This window comes from Carassius gibelio, chromosome A13 (assembly GCF_023724105.1).
Source record: "Carassius gibelio isolate Cgi1373 ecotype wild population from Czech Republic chromosome A13, carGib1.2-hapl.c, whole genome shotgun sequence".
Classification (NCBI taxonomy): Eukaryota; Metazoa; Chordata; class Actinopteri; order Cypriniformes; family Cyprinidae; genus Carassius; species Carassius gibelio.
Window position 1 is genome coordinate 4,680,353 of NC_068383.1, and position 27,982 is coordinate 4,708,334.

A 27,982-nucleotide genomic window follows, 5' to 3' on the forward strand; every position below is an offset into this window, starting at 1 on the left:
GATGGTGAAGAAAGCTTGTTCAGAGAGCCAGGCTGACACGCTGGGAGCTGCTTCAGAAGCAATCGCAGTCAGTGAGTGAAAAGATGCTTGAGGAAAACACTATCCAGACAGGCTGAGCTGACACAGTACATGCTGACATCAGCATAAACTGTCATGTTAGCACATAAACATTTTTAAAAAATGTTCAAGAAAACAATAGTCATCTCTGTCAAACCACTGTGCTTCACCTCATGCTTTACTGACGACTATGTTTTGTATAGCTACAGTGTGTAGTTCACTCAAAAAATTAAAATTGTCTGCAAATTGTACTCAAGTTTTACATTTTGGGGTGAGTGAAAAATATTGCATTGTGCAAGAATTTATATTTTGTACAGTACAGGTAGTTGCCACTTGCCTGTTAAATAGTGCAGGAGGGTCATTATATTTTTCATAGAGTTACAAAAAATGTATCACATTTAAAAATATTAAGCAGCACAACTGTTATCAGCATTGATAATGATTAATGAACAACAAATCATCATTTTAGATTGATTTCTGTAATAGCAATTATGCATATAAGAGTATTTCCAGTGTAGAACCTATAAAACGTTCATCTCCTTTCTCTCTGAATAATAAATGCACTGCAATCTGCCGGATGAGTCTTCTAAATGTTTAAAAGAAAAGGCAGTACTAATCTGTAAATAAGTGAATGCATTAACATTCTGCTCTCAAACCTCATTAATAAGAAAACAGCACAATAAAAACACCAATTACAATATGATGTGATGAAGATGTACATGTTTGTGATTGAATCCCTGCTGCATCTGGCTTCTGTTCAGGTAGAGTTAATGAAATGACCGGTCTTTAGTGTAATTCCTTAAAGAGGTCATTCCGGACACCTCTCTCATGATAGAAGGTTAAACTGTATGTCCATTTGAAACAGTCCAATCAGAATAGTTTATGAGGGCACCTTGTCCCTTAATAAAATGCCAAGAGGGATTGGGGACATCTCCAGCCAGTGTGGAAATGAGCCAAAGCTTTCATTAAGAAACAACCACCGTACTTTGCTCCCCTCAGCCTAACACTTTCATTTTATGTCATGTCATTAATTATGAATGAAAAAAAATCAATTTCAAAGCTAGCATTAACAATGATTACACCAAGCATTTCTTCAGATGCAACAGAAAATGTTCTTACCTCATGCAAAAAGACTTATAAGAAGATTTCCCAAACAGCTGGAGAAAGTTAAGTAAAGGATCATGTACAGTCAAACAAACCTCTACAGGATATCCAGGACTCTGACACTGGTCTAAAGGGGTGGACTTTGAAACCTGACTAACCAACCAAATCAACTAAACCTATATACAGTATGTGTGTAACAGATACATGATCCATGGCATTTTGTCCAATGGAAATTTATGGACACATTTTCATCATGTTAAACAATCATTAGGGAAACTTATTTAAATGATTTCTGTGAAGTATGACTAATTTATGTATGTTTTTCCAAAACATAAATGCTCATTTAACTGAATGAAACTATGCCACAGAGGTGAATACAGCAAGAAAGTGTATTAGACTCAAGTGCTTAAGATCCATGTTACATTAACTGCATGAGTGCTTCATTAATTTATCTACACCTCTAGGGTTCCTCTGACAGTGAGCATAAGGCAAGGAAAAGAAAGCAAGGGGAAAAGAAAGTATTCTGCAAAGTGAAAAACTAGAGACATAACAGAGTTCAGAGCATGTTTAGTACAGTAACACCTATAAAGGGCAGATGGTCACAACACACTCTCGTACAAACACACCTCCTTTCTTACACACACACACACACGTGTCCCAGACAAGATTCCACCCTGCACCACAGCCATTTGTTCAACAATTCATATTTAATGCAGCTGAGATACAGTTCAGTTCTGCCTCTAAACAAGTAATAATACCAGAAAAATTCCTAAACCTAGAGACCTTCCAATGCAGCATACAAAATCGATTTTATGCATCAAATGTTTGTAATATTGACAAGAGGGTCTTCCAGATGAAAAAGTAGATTTTATAAAAATCTTGGAATATTATATATATAACGTTGGAATATAATACACCGTCATGTGGACAGCATTGTTTAGATATATACAAAAAATATTATATCTCATTCCACTTGAATATGAATTGATTCAAATTGTGGAGTTCGGAGCGGGATCGCGAATCATTTGAGTCATTTGAGTCAGTTCGGGAGTTCGGAGCGGGATCGCGAATCATTTGAGTCAGTTCGGGAGTTCGGAGCGGGTTAGCGAATCATTTGAGTCAGTTTGGGGATCGCGAATCATTTGAATCAGTTAAGGAGTTCGGAGCGGGATCGCGAATCATTTGAGTCAGTTCGGGAGTTCGGAAAGTGAATCATTTGAGTCAGTTTGGAAGTTTGGATCAGGTTCACGAATCAATTGTGTCAGTTTGGGGTTCGCGAATCATAGCTGTATATGGACAGGCATTTTTAACTAATTTAGTAGCTCTTTGTAATTACATTTTCCACACGTGTTTATGTGTGATATGTGAAATCGTAATTTTTGTTTTAATGATGTGCCTTTTAACAGTAGGAAGTACATTCAAAAACTAAACAAATCGTACCTAAAAAGTGCACACATCTAGGCTAGTGTAAAATTACATGATGAAGTCATACTAGTGCGCGTGGCGCGTGTGCATTTTGAGTGCGTTCTTTCACTGCATTATACAGTGTATTCAAATGCATTTATGAATGCATGCGAATGATCACAAAATTCAAGATATGGGGGTTAGAAAATGTATATATTTATATCATTTTATGTAGTTAATCAATAACACGCGAAGAGTGCCATTTCAGTTTTTCTCCAAAAATCAGCATTATTAAAATACTACAAACAATAATTTAATTACAAATACAAAATGTTGCAGAATAATGTAGTATGAATAATAGCCTAAAGAACCTTTGTGCCAGAAGGGTTATTTCTTGTCATTATAGAACCTTTTTAGCATAAAAGGTTCTTTGGAGTTGAGTAAAGAACCCTATGGTTCTATATTTAACCCCAATCAACCCTTTTTTTTAAAGAGTGTTGTCCAGTGTTGGGCAGTAACGCGTTATTATATACATATATATATATATATATATATATATATATATATATATATATATATATATATATATATATATATATATATATATATATATATGTATGTATGTTTCTCGAAATTGATTCTGAATATTTCAGATTTCTTTTATTTATTTCAAAATGTTATGTGTTATGTTGTCCATTGTTGATAGTTTTCATGCTTAAGCTGTGAAAGGAACATTTTTAAGGGCTCAACACAACAGCTTTTATGATGCAGAAGCCACTTTAGTTTTTGATTCTGAATATATTATTCAGGTGTTTTGTTATTTATTTCACACTGTAAAAAAATGTCTGTAAAAATGCAGTACAATATACCATAATAATTTAAAGGAATTGTCCGTATTTTCTTTTTACAGGTGTTTCTCCATATTTTTTGCATTGTGGGTACAAGAAGCTCAGTCGACAATTGGCACGAAACCAGTGCTTGAACAGGCGCCATTATTCACCGAGAAAGTCTTGGTCAAAATCTCATTTTAAAGTCGGATTTAGGGTTTTGAGAATGGTTCTTACTCTTCCATAATATTTGAGCAGCTAGTCAGTTAACATGGCTCTGTGTAGTAACAGCTGCTCTATGTGAGATCACACACCTGATGGAATTTACCGCTGATTAGAGAACCGGCTTTACTGACAAGATGCGTATTAATTATCGGACGATATTTATCGTGCACCCCTAAGTCAGCGTACACCTCACTTTTCAGAAAGATGAACGTTGTGAAAACAGACTCGTTTCAGAAAGGCGGGGCATAGAGGAGCATCAATAATTTACATTATGTGTGAATAATGTGTTTTTTTAACCTTAAACCACATAAACGCATTGCATTACACCAAACACACACAAAAAAAATTCTTTTTAGCAACATCAAATGACCCCTTTAAACTAAAACGAAAACAGAAAATATATTAATAAAATCGAATTCAACTATAATAGTTTCTCAATGGTACTAAAATAACACGGATAGTATTTTGTAAAATTATTTATTTTATGAAAATGAGCTTTCATAAATAATTTAAGGCATAATGCATTTAACTTCTGAATTTGGAATTGCTTATATGTAAAGAGACTTTACACACACACACACACACATACACACACAGCATACATATATACATGCGTACTGTATACACATATACATACTGAATACATACACTATATATAAATTTATATACATATATATATAGTGGAATATAATGACTTCTATTCATGATAGCTTAAAGTCACTGGCATTCATAATAACAATAAGTTCATTAAAAAAAAAAAAAAAAAACTAAAAAAAAACTCTTCTCATATAATAAGAGCCTGAGGGCCTGGCTGGTAGATTAACTACACAAGTTCACAAGCTCTGTTCTGATAGGTCGCCATGTCAATTACAGCAGTTCCCTTGATACTGCTGACTCTAAGGTCAACTTGACTTGATGGAGACATTAAACACAGTCTCTTCTCTCTAACGGGGTGGGGGGTTGGGGTGGTGACAGCTCGCCTCTGCGCAGCCATCGCCATTCCCTTTTTCTCCACCTTTGATTTTCTTTCCATTACTCTCGGTTCATTCTACATCAATTATCCCATGTGATAACAAGAGCATCTGCAGCAATGGCTTGTGCCTCTCCATCTTAATGAGCAATCAAAACATCATCTGCCACACTGCGATGCTTAACTGTTGCGGGTAAGAGCGTGCTTCTGAAGTACCTAGCAGGATGGAAACAGCTCAGAGAATGTAGGACCAATATGGATGGACCTATATGCTGTATACGGTCTCCCTGTAAAAAAAAAAAAGTTCTTAAAAAGACTTTGTTCTAAACAATAGTAACTGCATATATAAATCTAAAATTAACTAATAAAATTATGATTTTAAGTTGCATGTAAGTTTACACACAAAATGCAGATGAACTGTCTTTAAAGCATTATGTGCTCATATTGAAATGCTGATTAAGCTGCAAGACACAGCATATGTTTACAGTGATTCATAAGAAAGCTTTGGCGACCCATATAAAACCACATGAATCTGGTAAAAGCAGGTAATTCAGTACTACTAGTCTCACCATTTGCCATGGTTTTAAAAAAGTGCTAATGACACAAATAAAATTGGAGGGGCTATTTATTTGTATTACTGAAAGTAGGTCATGAATTGCATGTTGCTCAGAGATGTGTCCTGGCAGGTATCACATATTCTACATCTTCTCCCTGTAGAAAATAATAATAAAGTATAGTAAACAGAAGCCAATTTTTAAAATAAATAACACAATAGTTCATATACCAAAAGTCATATTTAAAACAAAAATCATTAGATGACATTAAATGATCACAGTGCAGCCACCAAAAACTAATAATTAACTTTCATTTAAAATCTTTACCAAATTTTGCCACTATTCTTTAAACTACTAGGTCTTAGCCATTTGTCAGCAAGTAGTTTTTGATCATTTAAAATATGATGAAATTAAGTATGCTCACTTATTATTTTATATATTTTAATAATTACAGGTCAAAAATAAATGTGGTTTATTATATATATATATAATATTTTCATGACTATGAAAATTGTAGATTCACACTAAAACTATGAATTAACATGTGGAATTATATACATAACAAAATAGTGTGAAACAACTGAAAATATGTCATATTGTAGGTTCTTCAAAGTAGCCACCTTTTGCTTTGATTACTGCTTTGCACACTCTTGGCATTCTCTTGATGAGCTTCAAGAGGTAGTCACCTGAAATGGTCTTCCAACAGTCTTGAAGGAGTTCCCCAAGAGATGCTTAGCCCTTGTTGGCCCTTTTGCCTTCTGTCTGTGGTCCAGCTCACCCCTAAACCATCTGGATTGGGTTCAGGTCCGGTGACTGTGGAGGCCAGGTCATCTGGCGCAGCACCCCATCACTCTCCTTCTTGCTCAAATAGCCCTTGATGCCTTCAGTGTGACTCTACAATTTTCATAGTCATGAAAATAAAGAAAACTCTTTGAATGAGAAGGTGTGTCCAAACTTTTGGTTTGTACTATATTTATATATATATTCATTATTTAAAAATAAAATAATAATAATATAATAAATAAACAAATAAGTAAATAAATAAATAAAAAATAGACAAGTGCTTTGGCAATTGAAAATAAATAAATAAATAGTTAGTTAGTTACACTGAATGACAGTGGAACAATATGTCCCATGTTTGACATTTTATTTTCATAAAAGTTATTTGATATTTTAAAGAAGACACTTAACTAGAATTTAATATTTAATTGATTTTGATGCAGACACTCATATCTGAAAACCTTTGTTTTGAATAAATAAATTACAACAAATGATAGATGTTTCTTGTCTAATTTTCCATAAAGATGATTTACTCTGAAGTACATCACATTATAGAAGTAGACATCTCATCAGTGACATACCCTGCAGAAAAGTAATAAAAAAAACATGTATTTCTTTTGGCACTATCAGTCAAACTATGGAAACTGTACAATTACTACAACTTTACTTGTGACATGAATGAGGTGAAGCAAAATGCACACAGACTCCTCCAGAAACCTGGATCCATGCTTATCAGCCCTCTCTTTTTCTTACTATGACGACCGCTGGGATCAGACTCTGTCTGGCCAATAGGAGATACAGTGCTGATGCGATCAGTGGCGGCCAATTTGGTCATGGTCAACACTCATTGCAGCCCATTTAATTTTAATTGGTCTAAAATGTAATCCATTTCGTAATGTCAAATCCAATGTTTGTCATCTCTCGCTCTCTCACTGGAAAAAGGCAAATGGCTTTCATGGCCGACGTGCTACCCAACTGATTTACTGCATTATATTCAGAAGTGTGTTTGCTGTCTGAGATATTGTTAATTGATGGTGTCTGATAAACACAGTGAAGAGGTTGGGAAGCAAGCGCTCTCAGATTTATGGTAATTCAGACCTCTGGCCTCTTAATAATGTAAGCGAGATTGCTTAGAGCATGAGTGGAGAGAGATGAGTATTGTTTATTTAAGTGATTCTTTTCTTGTTATTAATTATTTCCTTTGCGTTGTGCTAAATAGCAATCACACAAAAAGGGCAGAAAATAGTGCTACGAAAATTATCAGTATTATCATTGCTCATGCATAGGGTTTTTTTGAGGAAAGGCATGTTAATGCTTTTCCAAGTGATGAGACTTGTGATAAATCAGATGAAAAAAAAAATATATATATATATTTTCTTAAGTATAACAGTAAAGAAGTGTTTTGCTGAAACCGTGGTCCTTGGTGATTAATTAAATGCAAGTCAGCAGTTGCCTGTTTTAAGAATACAAATTTGTATGTGAGGTTTTATGAAGCAAAACAATCGGTCTGTGTAAGAAACTGAACATTATTTGCAATATTATACCTGTAATTTTGTTTGCAAGTGAATCATCCTTTGAACTGTATGATTTACTAATGTACTCGGCTGCATAAACATATCAGTTTGCTTTCTCAGTTCTCTAGTTTTAAATATGCAACTTCGCTGGATTACGAATGTGTAAATGTGACCAGCTGGATTTAACGCAAATACATGGTAACAATTGTATGAAACATTTGGGTTGGACATTTTTGCTAATGTTAGCATTCTCTCAGACAGCAAACATACTGCTGTTCTTTCTCTACTAATGCAGCATCTAGTAGTTTCCTGCCTGGCAGTGTCATAACCACCACTTCTAGGTAAAAGCAATATACGATGCGCTGATATGCACTGAAGCAGTGACACAGGTCTAAAGGGCTTCTGAATGAGTTACCTGATGTTCTGTCCAGCATGAAGTGGCCATTACTATGACTTGACTCAGACTCAAACCCTTTAAAAGTGGCAGTCCTAAAAGCACTCAGGTAATAGAAATTGCAATGGTAAGGCACAATGGTTTCATCATGGACATGTCTGGACAACTCAGAGATGAGAACAGTCCGATCTCAACAATGAATGTTTTAGACATTCATCTTCTCTCAGTTCAGTTTGTTCTGATGGAAGAATATAGGTCTCTCTAATGCCCAGAACACTGAAATACATCAAAAATCAGAGATGGAGATAATTATTATATAAATATTATTATTATTCCCTACTCTATAGTATAGTTTCCTCATTAGTATTCATATGTATTTGTATGTTAATTGTGGTTCTTAACATGCATAAAGTTTCTTCAGAAGATTCATAAAAATCTGTTTCACTAAATTTAGACAATTATTTTAGAGGATGTCAATTTTACATTATATCAAATATGTTGATATTGTAAGTATTCAACATTTATGCATGCGTTTTACATAATAAAGCCTATAAAATCACTCTGAATTTCATACGTTGGTTAGGATGTTAAAGGTAATAATAAAAATCAATAAAACCTACACACTCAAACACACCACATAGATACAAATGACCTCTTACAATTTATGTAATGACAACTTTGTAATAATTATTATGTAATAAAGAGAAGATGCCAAAATATGAAAAGACAAACTTCAGTTTTACAAAATGGCACAATATTGTGTAAGAATTTGTATCAGGTTTGCGTGAAGGGTTTTGTGTGGTAACACCGAGTGCTTTTTACATTGAAAATATGTGCGCGCAAGTATTTCAATCCATGAACATAACATAGTTTATTTTATTGACTTCATAAAAAATTGCAAATGTTTCTTTATTTATAAAAAAAGACAACATCACAAGTTATGATTCACATGCAATGCTCATTTAATAGCATTAAATCATTCAGATGAGGTTTAAAAAAAAGCCATTTAAACCATTATTTAGCTACTTCTCTCCTTCAAAACAAACAAACAAAAAAAAAAACTCAAATTGATTAATTGCATCTTGTATCTCTCTACATGTCTCACTAACTTGCTGTCTAGTCTCTGTCGCCTCAATCAGTTGAGGCTCGTTTCTATGTAGCCACCATTTTTCATTTATTCTCCTTATTGACTCTGTCCCACTTTGCAATTAGATCCTCTCACGGCCTCTGGTTTCCTGTCGGTCTGAAGCACTTCCTCCTGTCCTTAACTAGAGCTGACATTAAGATGGACTGCAGGAGGTTCTGTATAATAAAATGAGTTGATCAGCTGTTCTGAGTATCTTGTTTTTGATTATAAATGTTATGGTCATGAATTAGATGCACATGATAGACTGTAGCTCGATTCCAAAACCTAGCTTGTTCCTTGTGTAAAAATAATTTTTAAACACCACAGGTGACGTCAAAACAATTTAAGATACCTTAATTTAGTCAAATTCCAAGGCAGCTTAGCATTGATTTTCACAAATAATGCAATACCACATAAACTAGCTCAGTGACAGATGGATTATAAAAATAAATAAATAAATAAAAAGAAAATGCTAGATTATTAATCAAATAATGAATCTAATAGTAATTGAGTTATATATGTATGCATATGCTTCTAACTTGATCAGTTGTGGCCTAATGGTAATGGTTTTACTTGTAACATGAAGGTGGCTGGTTCAAATCTGAGGTCTGGCAGGAATTGTCGGTGGGGTCTCTTTCACCCTCAATACCACGAATGAGGTGAGAGCCATGAGCAAGGCACCTTTTCATAAATATTTAACTGCAATAAAATGTCATGAAAAAAAAAAACACTTAAAAACTGAATTAAAAATTTATGTTGCCTTGTCAACCAACTACAATAAAATAAGTACTAAAATAAATAAAACTTAAAAATGTATAATTTAAGCTAAATTATAACAAAAATAAATTAAATAACAAAATCAACAATAATACTATATACTTATATAAATAAAAATACTAAAACTAAAATAAACTGAAAATATAAAAAGCTACTTCAAATACCACTGAAATATCAACTTGCTGACTGTCCCAAAATCAGCCAAGCTCCAATGAAAGATTTTTAAAAACCATCAGGCCTGACAGAGACACATAGCCTGGGTCTGACCAATCCACACTTTATGACACTAATACTACCAGATACTAAATATATCTCCCTGCTGGGCCATTGTCACACCTGTCCACGGCTGCTAGTAAGCTGTGTTCCTCATCCAGCCGGTTCTCCAAGGTTATTTGTTATCCAAATCACCAGTGTGTGTAACGGTCTGCTTTACGGGACCCTTGGGTGAGGAGGTGGCGGAGCAGAGAGGGATGCTGGGATTGAAGTGGGAATTAGAGAGATGGGGTTGGTGAAAGAGAGAGAGAGAGAGAGAGAGAGAGTGGAGGAAGGAAAAGGTGCAGAAGGAAATGAACTAAAGAAAGTATAATGAAATACCGGTAAAGTGCTTTAGTGAAAAAAGATAACTGAGATGCTGTCAGAGAAAAAAAGAGGTTGCTCGGAGAAGAACATCTGCCCAGTGAAGCAGAGACCAGGCTGTAAATCCTGACAATAGGCCATCGCAGCCTCAGTGTTTACACTGGATGTGACCAATGAGACGTCACAATGTATATTTAGAGTGAGGACCATGCCTGACGATGTTCTGAATAGTCTGGACTCAAAAGTCAGAACAACTGCTGTTTTAATCAGAAAGTTGACAAAAATAATGTCATAATAAAGGTGCACCATGCAGTGCAATGAGAAATGTATAATAACCTGGACAGAATTAGATTTACTGAGAGAGAGAGAGAGAGAGAGATATAAAAAAAGGTAATTTGTTCTCTTATTCCTACTAAGGTTGTGCAAGAAAGTGTGGATGTGCTAAAATCATGTGAACTTAAATTCTGTGAAAACTGGCCTCCTCAGAGAAAACTAGACCTGTCTTAATCAGGCTTAGCCCCAACAGAGGAGAGAAGAGGCAAATTTGTATTGAATTAAAGCAACAGTATAAAGTAAAACAAAAAATCCAGACAATAAATAATAAAATAAAATATTAAAATGTTTTTTAACCAAAAATTTGTGGTATGCAAACGGTCCTAGTTTGTTTTAGAACAGAAAAATTATAATGCTAGTAATGCCAAATGCATATACTGAGATTTAATAGATAACATGATTTATATTTGGTCAGAGGTCTGCACACCATAATGTTCTTTTAATGTGACATTACAAAAAAAAAATAATACCTTAATCAAATTCATGCGAATAAATCAAATGAAAACAAATAAAAATAAATGATACATATATTATATATATATATATATATATATATATATATATATATATATATATATATATATATATATATATATATATATATGTATATATGTATATATATATATATATATATATATATATATTTTATTAAATTATTAAATCAATTTAATTATTGTAAGACAATGTCTTAGTGGTGACACTGCCTGCATTACCCTGTTCTGCCCAGTGCAGCAGAGCCCAGGCTGTAAATCCTGAATATAGGCCACCACAGCCTCATGAATCCCTCTGTCTCCTAACAGATGCTTTACTGTCCTGCGTTTCTGTCTAGAGCACAAAGCTCCGGTCTCTCTCTCACACACACAATATCATGATACACACAATGATGCCTTCGCACCATCACAGTTTATCAGCATGCATGGACAAATAACTGCACTGTAACAGAGGCTTTTTTAATCAGTGTCCTACTCAGTTTACAGGCCGTATAAAAGTCACCATTTAAACAAAAAATGATCTATGTGGAAACGTGTTTGAGGTTTGTGAAAGGAAAGGAGTGCCATGGTTTTGCAACAAACTAATCAGTGTGTCTAATCATATTAAAATCATCATTAATAGAATTGTCAAATGAATTCACAAACCATAATCATTTTGATTTCGAGGTCAGCTACTGTCACGGCACACAGTTAAGTGCTTGGGTTTATAAACATATTTATTTATTTATTGTAATCAATGAAGTACAGTATCATAGTTTTTTTTTGTTTTTTTTGTTTTTTTTTACAGGGATAAAATATTGGAATAAAAGGAATTTTAATAGGAATAAATATTATTACAATTTGAAGCTGCAATTGGTAACTTTTGTAAAAAAAAAAATTTTACATGTTGGTAAAAGCTGTCATTATGTCCAGACAGTAGAATATGAGACAGACAATCTGTGAAAAAAATCAAGCTCCTCTGGCTCCTCCCAGTGGTCCTATTGCCATTTGCAGAAATGCACCGCTCCTGGTAAGAAACAACCAATCAGAGCTGCGGTCCGTAACTTTGTTTGTGTTCAAAATTTACAAAATGTATATAATAAGCGAGTACACCATGAATCCATTTTCCAAACTGTGTTTTTAACCTGTCTTGAATCACTAGGGTGCACTTCAGTAGTGTAGCCAGAAAAGAGACTCTGGGTGTGCATATGAAAATCTGGGTGTGCCACATTTATTGTCAGATTACTGTGCAAAAATATGGGATAGTATTTTTGTCACACTGCTTCCGTCCAACCATACTCCTAGTGTTAATTTGCAGGTCGTGTCAAAATGTAGTTAATTGTTAAATGTAATAATTTTCTTCCAAATACGATAATTTTGAACTTCTGGTACAATACTTGGACATTTCCAATCTGGCAACACTGTCTGTTGATGTTGGGCCTGGGGAGGGAGAAACATCGTCATCAGGGCTGTTTCAGCACCGACAAAACGTTGCACAACGTTTTTTAAACAGAAACGGTGATGCGTTGAACACACTGTTCTGTTGACGCAAGAGTTGCAACTATGGCAGCTGAGAAGGCCATTCTTTGTGTTCTTTGTGTTTTTATCTAATTCAGACTAAAACACATCTATTTAGCCTCACATACTGACTTTATTTGTAGTTCATACGGTTTTAATACCCTGTATTTTCTTTCTCATTTTTAGGAAAAGCACTTAATTACAATTGTTTATTTCTATACCAAATGTCATACACTTGGAATTAAGCTAAAAATATAAACAACTACATCATTATGTTGATATCCTATATTTCTACAATAAAACTTACGACAAACATGTCTTCTAATATCCTCAGTTGTTGCGTATACCGAGCTGCAAAGAACACATTTGTACATTCTTTTCCTTGAAGCCATTGTGCGAGTTCACGTTAACACCGCGTGCTTTATATACATGTTGCTGCTGATTGGACTGCAGTTCTGACACACCCACCAAACAGGAGAAAACACATCTCAAACCCCGTTGCACACCGGTGCACGCCGTTTCCAGGAAACATGACGTTCAACACGGAAACCGTAGCAAAACGTTGCGCACCGTTTTGAACTTGAACATGCCCCAGGTGTAACGCTAAGGCCTTGTGTCCGGCTGTACATCAAGCCAAGGTTTTTTGCTAAAAAAAATTAAAAAAGGAGCTCTGCGACATATTGCTAGTTAGCAATGTGCAATCAAAAATTATCTGTTTATATCATAGACTGCTGGGGTCACAGTCAGCTGCTGTTTTCTGATTGGTTGGCAGTCCGAATGTCAGCAGATATATTTTAACAAAAATAATTTAAAATGTATATTATATTTTAACATTTTTAGCATTATTGCACCATATATTGGATTCTTATTTCTGTGTCCCTGAGAGTATGATTTAGAATGATCAGTGGCGTCAGAACGCGCTCAGTGCTTGTCATATATCACAATTAATATGCAGCGTTTTCAACCACATAATGTTTATTTTAGGTTTCATACATTTAAATATACATAATCACTATTAAACAATACTTTGGTAGTTTGTCAAATACACACTGATGTCTATGGAAGCGGCAAAAACCATCTTATCAAATGTAATTTGACGACGTGTTTTAGTCATATATCAGACACACATAGCAGAACAATAAAGTTTACTCTATTCTTCTTCCAGTTCAACAGCCACTTTATTTCATGTATTTCGGGAGAAACTGGGGAATTCAAGTGCTGTACGTTAAATCCAGCTGACAGGACTCTGAACTGCAGCGCTCATCTCGTTATAGATCAAGATAATTTATAAAAGTTTATATATATAGCTATATATATATATATATATATATATATATATATATATATATATATATATATATATATATATATATATATATATATATATTCTAAGTAAACAACAATAGCCCAAGTTTAGTAAACTTTTTATCGAGACTATAAATAATAATTCTGCATCTATTTTTAGGTGTGGGTGGCACAGGCACACCGGTGGCTACGCCACTGTAACAATGGATGAAAAGTTTAGAGCCCTACTGATGATTAAGTCTAGAGTGTGTGTGGGTCCATGTACATGATGAATCGAAAGGTAAAAAAAAGCCTCAAGTCCAAATATTCTTTTATCACCATCTGTTTGACAAACACTTCCTGCTTCGATGTCCAGATCTGAATTTTAAAAAATCTCAAACATGCTCCGAAGTGCCGCTCTGAATCAACCGAGTCGCGAACAGGTTCCGAAGTGCCGCTCTGAATCAACCGAGTCGCGAACAGGCTCCGAAGTGCCGATCTGAATCAACCGAGTCGCGAACAGATTCCGAAGTCCCGATCTCAATCAACCGAGTAGCGAACAGGCTCCGAAGTGCCGATCTGAATCAACCGAGTCGCGAACAGGCTCCGAAGTGCCGATCTGAATCAACCGAAGTGCCGATCTGAATCAACCGAGTCGCGAACAGGCTCCGAAGTGCCGATCTGAATCAACCGAGTCGCGAACAGGCTCCGAAGTGCCGATCTGAATCAACCGAGTCGCGAACAGGCTCCGAAGTGCCGATCTGAATCAACGGAGTCGCGAACAGGCTCCGAAGTGCCGATCTGAATCAACGGAGACGCGAACAGGCTCCGAAGTGCCGATCTGAATCAACCGAGTCGCGAACAGGCTCCGAAGTGCCGATCTGAATCAACGGAGTCGCGAACAGGCTCCGAAGTGCCGATCTGAATCAACCAAGTCGCGAACAGACTCCGAAGTGCCGATCTGAATCAACCGAGTCGCGAACAAATATATATATATATATATATATATATATATATATATATATATATATATATATATATATATATATATATATATATATATATATATATATATATATATATTCTAAGTAAACAACAATAGCCCAAGTTTAGTTAAGATTGTTTATTGATACTATAAACATAATTCTGCATCTTTTTTTAGGTGTGCCAGCTGCCACTGTGGGTGGCACAGGCACACCCTGGCACACCCGTGGCTACGCCACTGGTGCACCTATAATAAGTGTTTATATTCGGACTATTTTAGATTGCTTCGGGGTACCGCGGCGGAGTAACCCAGTACCTTTATGATTTTTCATAGACATAAACAGAGAGAAGTAGCTTCGGCTACAATGTCCTTCCGCAAGACGCAAGCAGTTATGTTTACCGACTGCATCTTTAAGATAATGGTTTTCTATTTAAATTTATTTTAAAATGTAATTTATTCATTGGATGCAAAGCTGAATTTCCAGTATCATTACTCCAGTCTTCTTCAGTGTCACATGATCCTTCAAAAATCATATGATGATTTGCTGCTTAAGAAACATTTCTTATTATTATCAATGTTGACAACAGTTGTACTGCTTCTTATTTTTGTGGAAATGAGGAAACCATGATCTTTTTTTTTTTTTTTTTTTTTTGATTCTTTAAAGTAGCCTATAGAAAGTTCCAAAGAAAAGCATTTATTTTATCTTTCGTAATATTGCAAATGTCTTTACTGTCATATATATATATATATATATATATATATATATATATATATATATATATATATATATAATTTTAATTAATTCCTATGAATTATATTAATATATTACTAAAATATATATAATCAACCCTAAAGATAATCACCCTTGTGGTCCTCACCCTTAAACAACCAGCACAAACAAAACAAACTGGTTGGTCACTTTTCATGTCAATCAGACGGTCTCTCATCGAAATGATTGATTCATATCCAGAATAAGTTGCAGACAGTCAGAAGTCTGGTTACACAATAAGAACAAGGGGACACAGATAGAAAGAAAGAAACAGAATGAGAGATAGCAATAGAAAAACCAGTGTGTGAGTGTGAGAGAAAGAACAGTGAACTTTCTCCAGACAGTGTGTGTGTGTGTGTGTGTGTGTGTGTGTGTGTGTGTGTAAGCTCTCACACTCTTCTGTGCCGTTCAGGGACATTAGATTTACTGACAGAGGCCTTTTCCTCTCAACTCTACTCATACATGACTATACCCTAAAATCCTCATAGATGATTCAGTGTCATCTTTAATTCATTTCTCTTCTTTTCCCCTACTCTCTAATCTGCTTCTCATATAACCTCTATTCTCATTCTTTCTGTCTGTCTGTGTGTCCCGATCCAGGAGGAAATCTCTCTGGCTCTCTTTCTCTCTGTGTGAAGCATTGTCTCTGGGTGTCTGTGAAGATCCGTCTGCTCTTTCAGAGTGATTCAGAGTGAAATGCAGCGCTTTGTGACACTTCAGCTTTGACATGTGAAAGATCCCCAGCCTTCAATAGATCAGCACTAAGGTTAACGGAGTTAAACGGCGTCTGATGTTAAAGCCGCTGTCAAGGTCAGCGTATCCCTAAAGAACGTTTCATAATGAAGATACAATTCATTCCTGTCAGCAAGTACAGCCTGTATCCGAAATAAAAAAAAATTCTATAACAAATGTGTAAAAGGAAACCCAGCATCTAGGATGTCCACTGCTAGGCCATGGCTAATTATTAATTTAAATATATTGTGAAAAGCAGAACGGAAATAACTGGTCACTGGTTTCAAAAATCAGTGTTTCCTCTAATTTTCCCTCTTGCTGAGCACAAAAAAATGTTTTTAGGACAGAACCTTGTACCAGAAAAACCAGACACGTGTTGTAATCAATGTCTTGTTGTTTACCATGCAATTTATAAAACTGAAGAAGGTGAACTTTTATCCCCAAGCGAACAAAGCATATTTATATGCTTTAGTTAATTAAGAGTGATGTGTAAGAAGTTTATCAAGTCTCTGGTTCATGATGCACATATGGAAATTATACATATAGAAATTATTAAGCACCACACCTGTTTTCATCATTCTTAATAAAAAGAAATCTACTTTGTTCCTTGAGCAGCAAATCAGCATATTAAAATGATTTCTGAAGGATCATGTGACACTGAAGACTGGAGTAATGATGCTGAAAATACAGCTTTGATCACAGCAATAAATTACACTAATATATTTACATATAAAAAAGTTAATTAAAATTATCATATTTCACAAAATTATTGTTGAGCAAATTAATGCAGCCTTGATCAACATGAGATTTTGATATAAAAAATTTTATACTTTGAACAAAAATGTAACCCTTTTAACTCATTTTAGGGGGAGCAATTATCAGTTAAAGAATGTGCTAACTAACTTGTAACACTATGCTATCACGTATGCTATCCTTGGCTGATTAGCTGCATTTAAAGGGACTAAATGTTCCAACTTATTAATCATTCATGGAAACCTAATTTCCCTTACATAACACTGACTTGTTAATGATGAATTAAACATTTATTTGTGTACTCCGTTATACCACCCCACAAGCCAACTGAAACGAGGTGTCAGCTAATGCAAGGTGAATCGTGCTGAATTGCGTTTCAGTTTTGAGTACTGCAGATTCTGACAGTCCACTGAAGTACATACTCAACTTTGAGAGATCAGGTTAAAAGTATAATATAGTTAATCTAAAAATAAAAATCTGTCATTATTTACTCACCCTCATCAACTGTAGGAAGTAATATTTTTCTATTGAGCATTTTGTTTTTGGAATATATGAAAATCCAAAAATAACAAACACCAAAAAAAGCATCGAAGTTCTCTAAAGTATTATGATACAGTAGCACTGAGTCAGTCAACTTGAGAAACAGATAATTGAATGAATCATTGATTGAGTCAATTATTTCCAAAGAACCAGTTGATCCAGTAAACAAATCAGACTGAACTGTTCATTCACAAATAAGATTGACTCGGATCATTGATTCATGTTATCAGATCACTGGAGGGGAAGATTCAGATTCAAAATTAGATTTGTCGACACTCAGAGACTTAATTTGGCTCGGAAGATGTTATATAGCATTCACAGACTGGATAGATTATACTTGTGTGTGTGTGTCTATTAAAGGAATAGATCATCAAAAAAAAAAAAAAAAAAAATTATATATATATATATATATATATATATATATATATATATATATATATATATATATATATATATATATATAATATTTATTTTATTTTATTTTTTACTTCAAAAGATGAGTTTTATAGATTATGCAAAAGTAATTTTGGAACTTGACAGGCTTAGTCCTCATTCGTGTTCACGGTTATAATTTAATAAAATAATAAAATAATCCAGGATATTCCTCAAGTATTCACCTTTTGTTTTTGCAGGAAACAAAAAGTCATACAGGTTTGAAACCACATGAGTGTGAGTAAATGATGACAGATTTAAATTATATATATATATTTATTTACATTAATTCATTTAGCAGACGTTTTATTCCAGACAGTAGAAGCAATCAAAAAAAAAAATAAAAATACATACACACACACACACACACACACACACACACACACACACACACACACACACACACATATATATATATATATATATATATATATATATATATATATATATATATATATATATATAAATACAAATCATTCTCACTCATGCACCAGATAATTCTCTGTTCATGACCTTTATTCCCATGGAGCTTAAGAACAGCAGAGCTATGACCTTAGATCCATCTCTCCATATTCTCTCTGTATCTCTCTGGGGGTTGTGAGGAGAGGATGATCCTGCTTTGATTGTTATGTGGCTCCAGGCAGTCCTGCGGCGAATGAAGAAATTCAGCTGGAATCTGAAGTAAATAATCCCGTTTGGGAAAAGACGAGAGAGTTCCAGAGAGAGAACGAAAGAGGAAAACCAATATGAGCACTGCATGGAGAAAGGATGGAGAAGAAGGGCTGTAAAAGAAAGTGAGATTGGGGGAGACCTCCCAACAGATCCAGTGCTGAAGTGCACAATCCCGAATAAGAGTAAAGAGTGAAGGCGGTTTGTAGGAAAATTTAATTCACCTACATTAGATTGACTCTTTCATGAAACTGGGAAAAGAATCCTAGAGAGAAGGACAATGATGGACAAACAAAGCACAACATTACATTTGTCATGTGTTCAGACGTTGTTAGCTACTGTTCGTGCTGCTCCTGCTGTTTGCAGGTCTGGTCTGTTTGCAGGTTAAACAGAGAGTTTGATCAGCTGGTCAACCAATCTAACTACATTACTATAAAAATTTTGTGTTCAGCAAGATTATCTTAAACCAATTAAAACCAGCTCAGGCTGGTTTAAGTGTTTGTTTTTAACATAGACTGATATAAATTGTACTTAAAATTAATAGTCTTGATCAGAAAGGGGGTGCCATCACTTTTAAAAGCAGTTTTATATAGACTTGGGAATTATAAGCAACCTAACAACCACCCAGACACCCTAGCAAATGCACGCATCCCTCTAAGAACCACTCAAAAAACATTAGCATCATGGTGAGTTATACACAGGCAAGCACCGCTCATATTTTCGTCAAAAAATCAAAAAATCTAGTTACACAGTATTTCCAGCATCTTCTCTCAACATTCTCTTCCGTCCTCATCCTCCGCTCTGTCTTTCCCTTCTTAATCTGAATCTAAATAAGTGCTGACATCTATAAAATATGCATGTGCTTTTCCACATTCAGCACTCAACACAGAGCGTGCTCCAAACAGCATGTCAGACCTCACTTCCTCTCCTCAGAGTGATCCTGGGGCTTTCACCACGGTTACGAACTCTGATGTCACAATGAGCCCTGCCGAAACTGACGGCATCTCAAAGAACAATCTTCTCATAAGAAGCAACAGGAGATATATTGAAAACAATATTTTAGAATTTTTTTTTTTTTTTTTTTTACATAGCAGTGACAACTGACCCAGCTAACCATAATACTTTGTAAAACATATTACTTTTTTTTTTTAACACTTTAATAATAATAATAATAATAATAATAATAATAATAATAATATTAAAGAACAACAATATAAATAATAATATATTTTGTATCACAAATTACAATTAAAATTATGAAATAACTTATTTCAACAGTATTACAGTCATATTTATTGATTGTTTAAATTTTATAATTTATAATAATAATTATAATTAGATGCGTTTTCCCAATTTGTTCTGTCTGTTTTTCAATGAAATAATGTTTTATGGCAGGTCAAAATATTTATGGCCAGTAAATTTTCTTAATTTCTGGCAAAAAGTTAGAGAGAATTCTTCATGTGAGTGGTAGTTATTTTTGGTACCCGCATTTTCCAATGCAAAATATGATATCTTAGACCAAGTGGGCAGGACCCAAAAATGAATTAAAATCAATAATACATGTATCTACCAGAGGCTCTCACTGAAGAATTGCAGAAATGGGTCTGAGTCAGTCATTTATACTGTACATATTCATGTGATACAAGCAGATTACACCACTTTAACAAATTTGATGTGTTATTTAAATGTGGATTCACTAAAATATTTAAAATACACCAATATTAATACATAATATATAGGCTGATAGACTTTTTATAAACAGGTAATTTGTGATTAAATTTAAAATTGCATCTTCCCTTGTGGCGCGGTTCATTCACTCCCTCCCACCTACAACTCCTGCAAGCACAGATACTCGAACCTACGACTTTGATATTACAAGTCCAACTCTCTAACCATTAGACCACAGCTGCCCCATGCAGCTCTTTAAGATGTTTAACCCAGCAGAGATGACAGCTCTGAGCTGCCTTTATCATATTACAGATGCTACCACCTGCTAATATTATAAACAGCCATCTAAGTGAATAAGAAGGAGAGAAAGAGGGGGATGAGACCAAGTCAAGATGACAAATTAAATAATTTTCAATTTTTTTTTGTGCAGACAGTCTTCAAACATATTTAATGGCCATACAGATCCAATTTTCACTTCCAGTTGCGCTCAAAATCACATCTTAGGGTTTTATTTGATCTTTTTACACCATTGCAGAGTGACCTGAGAAAAAATTAATTTTCACATAAGAACATTGTCCTTCCAGGTTAGCTACGGTTTTACTAATACACAGAGGTCTAGTTAACATTTATATTAAAGTCATGTCATTTTACTTTCAGGATAAGATGTTTTAAAGTATATTCATTGAAAAAAAAAGAAAAATAAAAGGACTATATGACTTGATTAGATTTTGAAAATTGGCAATGCATGCCAAAATAGGGTCCATTTTTATTTAATGTTAATTGTCCAAGTTGCGTCATTGCCATAAGAAGCAGCAGCATGATTTGACTGAAAATCAGCCCTTCTGGGCCTCCATCACTGAAAAAGAGCTGCAGATATCCACCTCTCATATTCTAGACTCACCTCATCCTGATAAGCACAATGATATCTGCTTATGACAACCACCCACAGGATGAGAGCTGATGTTATTGGGACGTGAACGGGTGCAGCGTGTTAAATTGGATCTTCACAAAGCATCAGCGAGCCTGCACCAGGGCGACACTCTAATGGCCGTCAGAAATGGATCTGCCTCTTAGGCATACGATAGCGGGCGACCATCCATAAAGGATCCTGTCAGCCGAGCACAGAACTCATTTACACCTTTGCTTATTCCCATTTTCTACAGGCCAACGAGCCGAGCATCACACGCACACTGATCACATCAGCCCCACCAGGACGCAGGTGATTACCAGCATGTCACTTCACCTGAGGGCTAAGAGGCCCAGAGACATCACGCATGCTCCCGTTATCATCATAACAGGCAAAGAAAAACACTGGCGCCCTGAGATCAGTATCTGCTCGAGTCACATTTCTGAGATAAATCTAATGCAATTCAGAAGGAATTTCACTGCTTTCTAAAATGAATATTTTTCCCTAATAAGGAATAAAAAATAAATAAAAAAAGATACTCATTGTAAATCAACCACCTTTTAATTCACTACATTGTTTCACTTTTATTTTAATTGGAATGTAAAAGATATTCCTGTGCCCAGACTTTTCTTGTGAGGGACAGCTATGGCTTATTTGGCTCCAGTTAAGTGTTCATATCTTATCAAGTTCTCTTTTTTGACTTGCACTTGCATTTGAAGTTCTCAGGCCAGTTATTAAATATGCTAATTTGTAATCGTTTGATTATGTGTTTGAATCACAGAGAGAGATTGTACCATTTCAGATGCTTAGGCAATGCAAATATGCAGTTATTGGCATGACAAATTAAGCACATTTTAAATAAAATAAAAAACCTCTAAATTATGCTAAAGATAAAATAATGCTTTGTTGATTGTTTCTGAATAAGAGCTAGCGAGAATGAGGACATTTTGATGAAACAACCTCTAAAATTTGAATGCAGTGGTGAATCTTTTGAAACAAACTCTAAATGAACTTTATAAATGAAAATGTGCATGAAGTGAAATGGCTGCATTTTAGAAATTATAAAAGACATGTCTGCTTTATAGAAATGATAAATGGACTTAACATCAAATAATTTGCATTATGTTCTGAGGCACATAGTCTTCCAAAAATGTAAATTCTGTCATCATTTACTTACCCTTAAATTGTTGCAAACCTATACAAATATTTCCTCTGCTGAACACAAAAGAAGATACTTTGAGTAACCAAACTGGACTTTCCTTAAAATATATAGTTAAGAATGTATTTGTGTTCGTTCAGTTTCCTTACAAGTGTTTGCATTCCCCGAATGAGCATGTTCACATTCAGTCAGTGTTGCATTATACAGAAACTCTGAGATCCTTGTGAAATAAATCAATAAGATCAAACACTGGCAGACCCTTTTGTCTCTGTCTGAGTGAATATTCCATCCTGCATCCAGACTCAATCACAGCTCGGCCTGCTAATGAGGAAACAAAACAACAAAACACACTCCTCTCCTGAAACAACATGACCGATGACCAGCAGAGCAATGACTGAGATTAAAAACACCAGCATTTGACAGACTATGATTGACATGGACTCTGATTTTTGTTTGTTTTTTAGATCTTTCTTGGGAATACCGTCTTCTCAGATGAGCTGAAAAAAAGTTAAGCCAAAGAGAAACTATATATGCAGAGATTTGCTAAAGTCGGCCATCAAAAGTCAAAAACGAACTCAAATACATCACATTCAAATAGGTCATGTGTATTAGTCAGTGGGTTTTGTGCACTGGTCCGCTAAAGTGTCATGGCAAAAGAAAAGTAATAATCTAACTGAATTGTATGTGTATGGACCAAAGTTAATTAGCTGAGATAAAACAACTGTGTACCTCAAAATAATGGTACTTCACATAACTCTTAAAGGGTTACTTCACCCAAAAATGAAAATTAGCCAATAAATTACTTGCCTTGAAGTCATCCTAGGTGTATATGACTTTTTTCTTTCAAACTAATCCATTCCGAGTTATTAAAAAAAAATTTTGTCTTTGATCTTTCAGGCTGTTTGATGCGACTCAGCAGATGTTGCACTGCATCGGTTCATAAGAAGTTTAATAAAAAGCACATCCATTAAAAAAATGCTCCGGGGGTTGAACAAAGGCCTTCTGTAGTGAATTGATGCATTTTTGTAAGAAAAATATCCATATTCAAAACGTAATAATCACTTTAATCTAGCTTGCGCTCACCGTTATAAAACAGAAACAGTTCCAGGGGAATGATGTATGAGGTCAGTGTTGCGCATACGAATGGAGTCTCGTGAAAACCAACGTTTGTTAACAGGTGCAAAGGAAGCAAACTTTCCTCACTATATTTTTTCCTTACAAAAACGCATCGATTTGCTACAGGAGGCCTTTGTTCACCCCCACCCCCCGGAGCCGTGTGAGACACTTTTTTTAATGGATGAGCTTTTTATTTTTTAAACTTCTCAAGGACCGATGCAGTGCAACACCGTCACTGTTGAGTGGCATCAAACATCTTGAAAAAATCAAAGACAATTTTTTAAATAACTCCAACTGAATTCATCTGAAAGAAGAAAGTCATATACACCTCATTTCATTTTTGGATATGTCTCCCATTCTTTTTAAGTGAATCAGAAACATACACTGAACCAGTAGTGTAGCCAGACAAGAGACTCTGGGTGTGCATATGAAAATCTGGGTGTGCCACATTTATTGTCAGATTACTGAGCAAAAATATGGGATAGTATTTTTGTCACACTGCTTCCGTCCAACCATACTCCTAGTGTTAATTTGCAGGTCGTGTCAAAAAGTAGTTAATTGTTAAATGTAATAATTTTCTTCCAAATACGATAATTTTGAACTTCTGGTACGATACTTGGACATTTCCAATCTGGCAACACTGTCTGTTGATGTTGGGCCTGGGGAGGGAGAAACATCGTCATCAGGGCTGTGTTCAGCACCGACAAAACGTTGCACAACGTTTTTTAAACAGAAACGGTGATGCGTTGAACACACTGTTCTGTTGACGCAAGAGTTGCAACTATGGCAGCTGAGAAGGCCATTCTTTGTGTTCTTTGTGTTTCTTACCTAATTCAGACTAAAACACATCTATTTAGCCTCACATACTGACTTTATTTGTAGTTTATACGGTTTTAATACCCTGTATTTTCTTTCTCATTTTTAGGAAAAGCACTTAATTACCATTGTTTATATACCAAATGTCATACACTTGCAATTAAGCTAAAAATATAAACAACTACATCATTATGTTGATATCCTATATTTTTACAATAAAACTTATGACAAACATGTCTTCTAATATCCTCAGTTGTTGCGTATACCGAGCTGCAACCAGGGGGCAAGGAACTCGACCGGAAGTTGAAGTCGGATGGGGGCTCCCATCTTTTAGCAGAACTTCACTTGCGTTAGCATTCCCATTCACTCCCATTCATTTTGGCGTCACTTTTACAGCGAATAACTTTACATCTGAGGCGTTTAAAGACTCCGTTTGTCCATTATTTATTTCTAAAGATACACGACAATGTATAAAGGGCTCCATTACCTTCTATGTTACATTATGGCCCCATATAAACAGTTTTTGTAAAAAATAGGCTAACGATTGCGTCATAACCACTCGTCTCTCTGTCGCATTACCGTACAGACAGGAGGAGAAGCTCGCAGGCAATTAACTTAATATGGCGTACTGGCGTTACATTTTAAAATACTATACAAAATAATTAATCAGAATACTTACTCCTGCTCACTCACGACAAAGAACTCCCCGCTCAAGCTCGCCGTCTCTGCAAGATTAACGATGGCAGTTTGCAAACACAGCCACTTAGAAGATTTACATCTGTCAGACAGGTTGCTGACGTCGTCAAGCTTCGTTTGAGTCTGCGCGTCAGAAACGGAAGTGCTAAAAACTCTAAAAATGGGATTCACTTGTCTCAATTGAGTTCCAATGGGGTCGCTGTGTCCATTTCTTTTACTGTCTATGGCTGCAACGAACACATTTGTACATTCTTTTCCTTGAAGCCATTGTGCGAGTTCACGTTAATACCGCGTGCTTTATATACATGTTGCTGCTGATTGGACTGCAGTTCTGACACACCCACCAAACAGGAGAAAACACATCTCAAACCTCGTTGCACACCGGTGCACGCCGTTTCCAGGAAACATGACGTTCAACACGGAAACCGTAGAAAAACGTTGCGCACCGTTTTGAACTTGAACATGGCCCAGGTGTAACGCTAAGGCCTTGTGTCCGGCTGTTCATTAAGCCAAGGTTTTTTTCTAAAAAAAAAAATCAATTAAGAAAGGAGCTCTGCGACATATTGCTAGTTAGCAATGTGCAATCAAAAATTATCTGTTTATATCATAAACTGCTGGGGTCACAGTCAGCTGCTGTTTTCTGATTGGTTGGCAGTCCGAATGTCAGCAGATATATTTTAACAAAAATAATTTAAAATGTATATTACATTTTAACATTTTTAGCATTATTGCACCATATATTGGATTCTTATTTCTGTGTCCCTGAGAGTATGATTTAGAATGTTCAGTGGCGTCAGGACGCGCTCAGCGCTTGTCATATATCACAATTAATATGCAGTGTTTTCAACCACATAATGTTTATTTTAGGTTTCATACATTTAAATATACATAATCACTATTAAAACAATACTTTGGTAGTTTGTAAAATACACACTGATGTCTATGGAAGCAGCAAAAACTATCTTATCAAATGTAATTTGACGACATAGAATATAAGTAAACAACAATAGCCCAAGTTTAGTAAACTTTTTATTGAGACTATAAATAATAATTCTGCATCTATTTTTAGGTGTGGGTGGCACAGGCACACCTGTGGCTACGCCACTGTAACAATGGATGAAAAGTTTAGAGCCCTAGTACTGATGATTAAGTCTAGAGTGTGTGTGGGTCCATGTACATGCTGAATCGAAAGGTAAAAAAAAAGCCTCAAGTCCAAATATTCATTTATCACCAATTAACTGTTTGACAAACACTTCCTGCTTCGATGTCCAGATATGAATTTTAAAAAATCTCAAACATGCTCCGAAGTGCCGCTCTGAATCAACCGAGTCGCGAACAGGTTCCGAAGTGCCGATCTGAATCAACCGAGTCGCGAACAGGCTCCGAGGTGCCGATCTGAATCAACGGAGTCGCGTACATGCTCCGAAGTGCCGATCTGAATCAACCGAGTCGCGAACAGGCTCCGAAGTGCCGATCTGAATCAACCGAGTCGCGAAGAGGCTCCGAAGTGCCGATCTGAATCAACGGAGTCGCGAACATGCTCCGAAGTGCCGATCTGAATCAACGGAGTCGCGAACATGCTCCGAAGTGCCGATCTGAATCAACCGAGTCGCGAACAGGCTCCGAAGTGCCGATCTGAATCAACGGAGTCGCGAACAAAAAATATATATATATATTCTAAGTAAACAACAATAGCCCAAGTTTAGTTAAAATTTTTTATTGATACTATAAAAAATAATTCTGCATCTATTTTTAGGTTAGGGTTAGGGCTACGCCACTGCACTGAACACAGTATAGTCGGATTCACAAGCAGATGACTCTTATGAACCAGTTCTTTTTAATGAATCAAAAAACTTGTCACACAACCAGAGTACCCTAGCCTACTTCACAAGCAACCTGATTCTTACGAGACTTTTAGAAAATCAAAACCATACAGAGCAAGCAGCATAGTCCAAATCATAAGCACATGACTCTCTCCGGTTCTTTTTAGTGAATCAAAATCATGCAGTGTTATAAGATTATTCTGATCCATGAACTACCGACTTATGGGTTCTAACAGTTCGTCTTTAAGCAAATCAAAACAAACACAGAGAAGCCAACTTAGTCCAATACACAAACAAATGACTTGAGATTATGTGTGGGATTCCTGCATCAATCAAAAGTTGTGCCTTTTTTATGTATACTATATAAAAACTAATTCACATTTCAAATCCACAGTTTCAAAAGCTGCCAACCAAAAAATAAAAATCTATCAAAACAATACAAGATAACAACGACAGGTCACAAATAACTCATTTGATTGTTCCTTAATCGTTTCTAAAAGAACTAGTTGAAGCTCCAATTATTTTACTCCCCAAAAACTCATTAACAACAACTGCAGCAATAAAATACTACGCTACATAATTGCACAATATCAGCAAAGCAACACTTGCTTGTATGTTAATCATAGACTACCCATGCTTGAGATTTTGGATATCTTGAGGTGAAAATCAATTTGCTGAATCAAACACTCACCTACACTCCATCCTTCAAACATGGCAGGTGCATGATGTCATGTGACAGTGAAGTGTCAGGTGACAGGCCTGCTGTATCCATGAGATTGGCTACTTAGCATTATCCAGTTAAACCCTGCTGGTAGATACCATAACTACAAAAAGAAAAAAGGAATCCGCACACCATAACATAACTACACCTTATTTGGAAATCAAGCATGTTTCTGTGTTGATGGCCATCAACTTTATATGACTTAATATTTCATTGAATTACATTTATGTAATAATAGATAGAGATAAATGTAAGTTTTCTATATAGAATAATCAGTCAAATG

The 27,982-nt window shown here is 35.4% G+C and overlaps 1 long non-coding RNA gene across 1 annotated transcript; it reads right to left on the reverse strand.

Moving 5' to 3' along the window:
• Positions 1–18,621: 18,621 nt before the first annotated feature.
• On the reverse strand, positions 18,622–27,759 carry LOC128026040 (uncharacterized). The gene is made up of 3 exons (XR_008186322.1): positions 27,670–27,759; positions 19,022–19,058; positions 18,622–18,770 (listed from the first exon to the last, which is right to left on the reverse strand). It is a non-coding gene; the product is annotated as an uncharacterized LOC128026040 (long non-coding RNA).
• Positions 27,760–27,982: the final 223 nt, after the last annotated feature.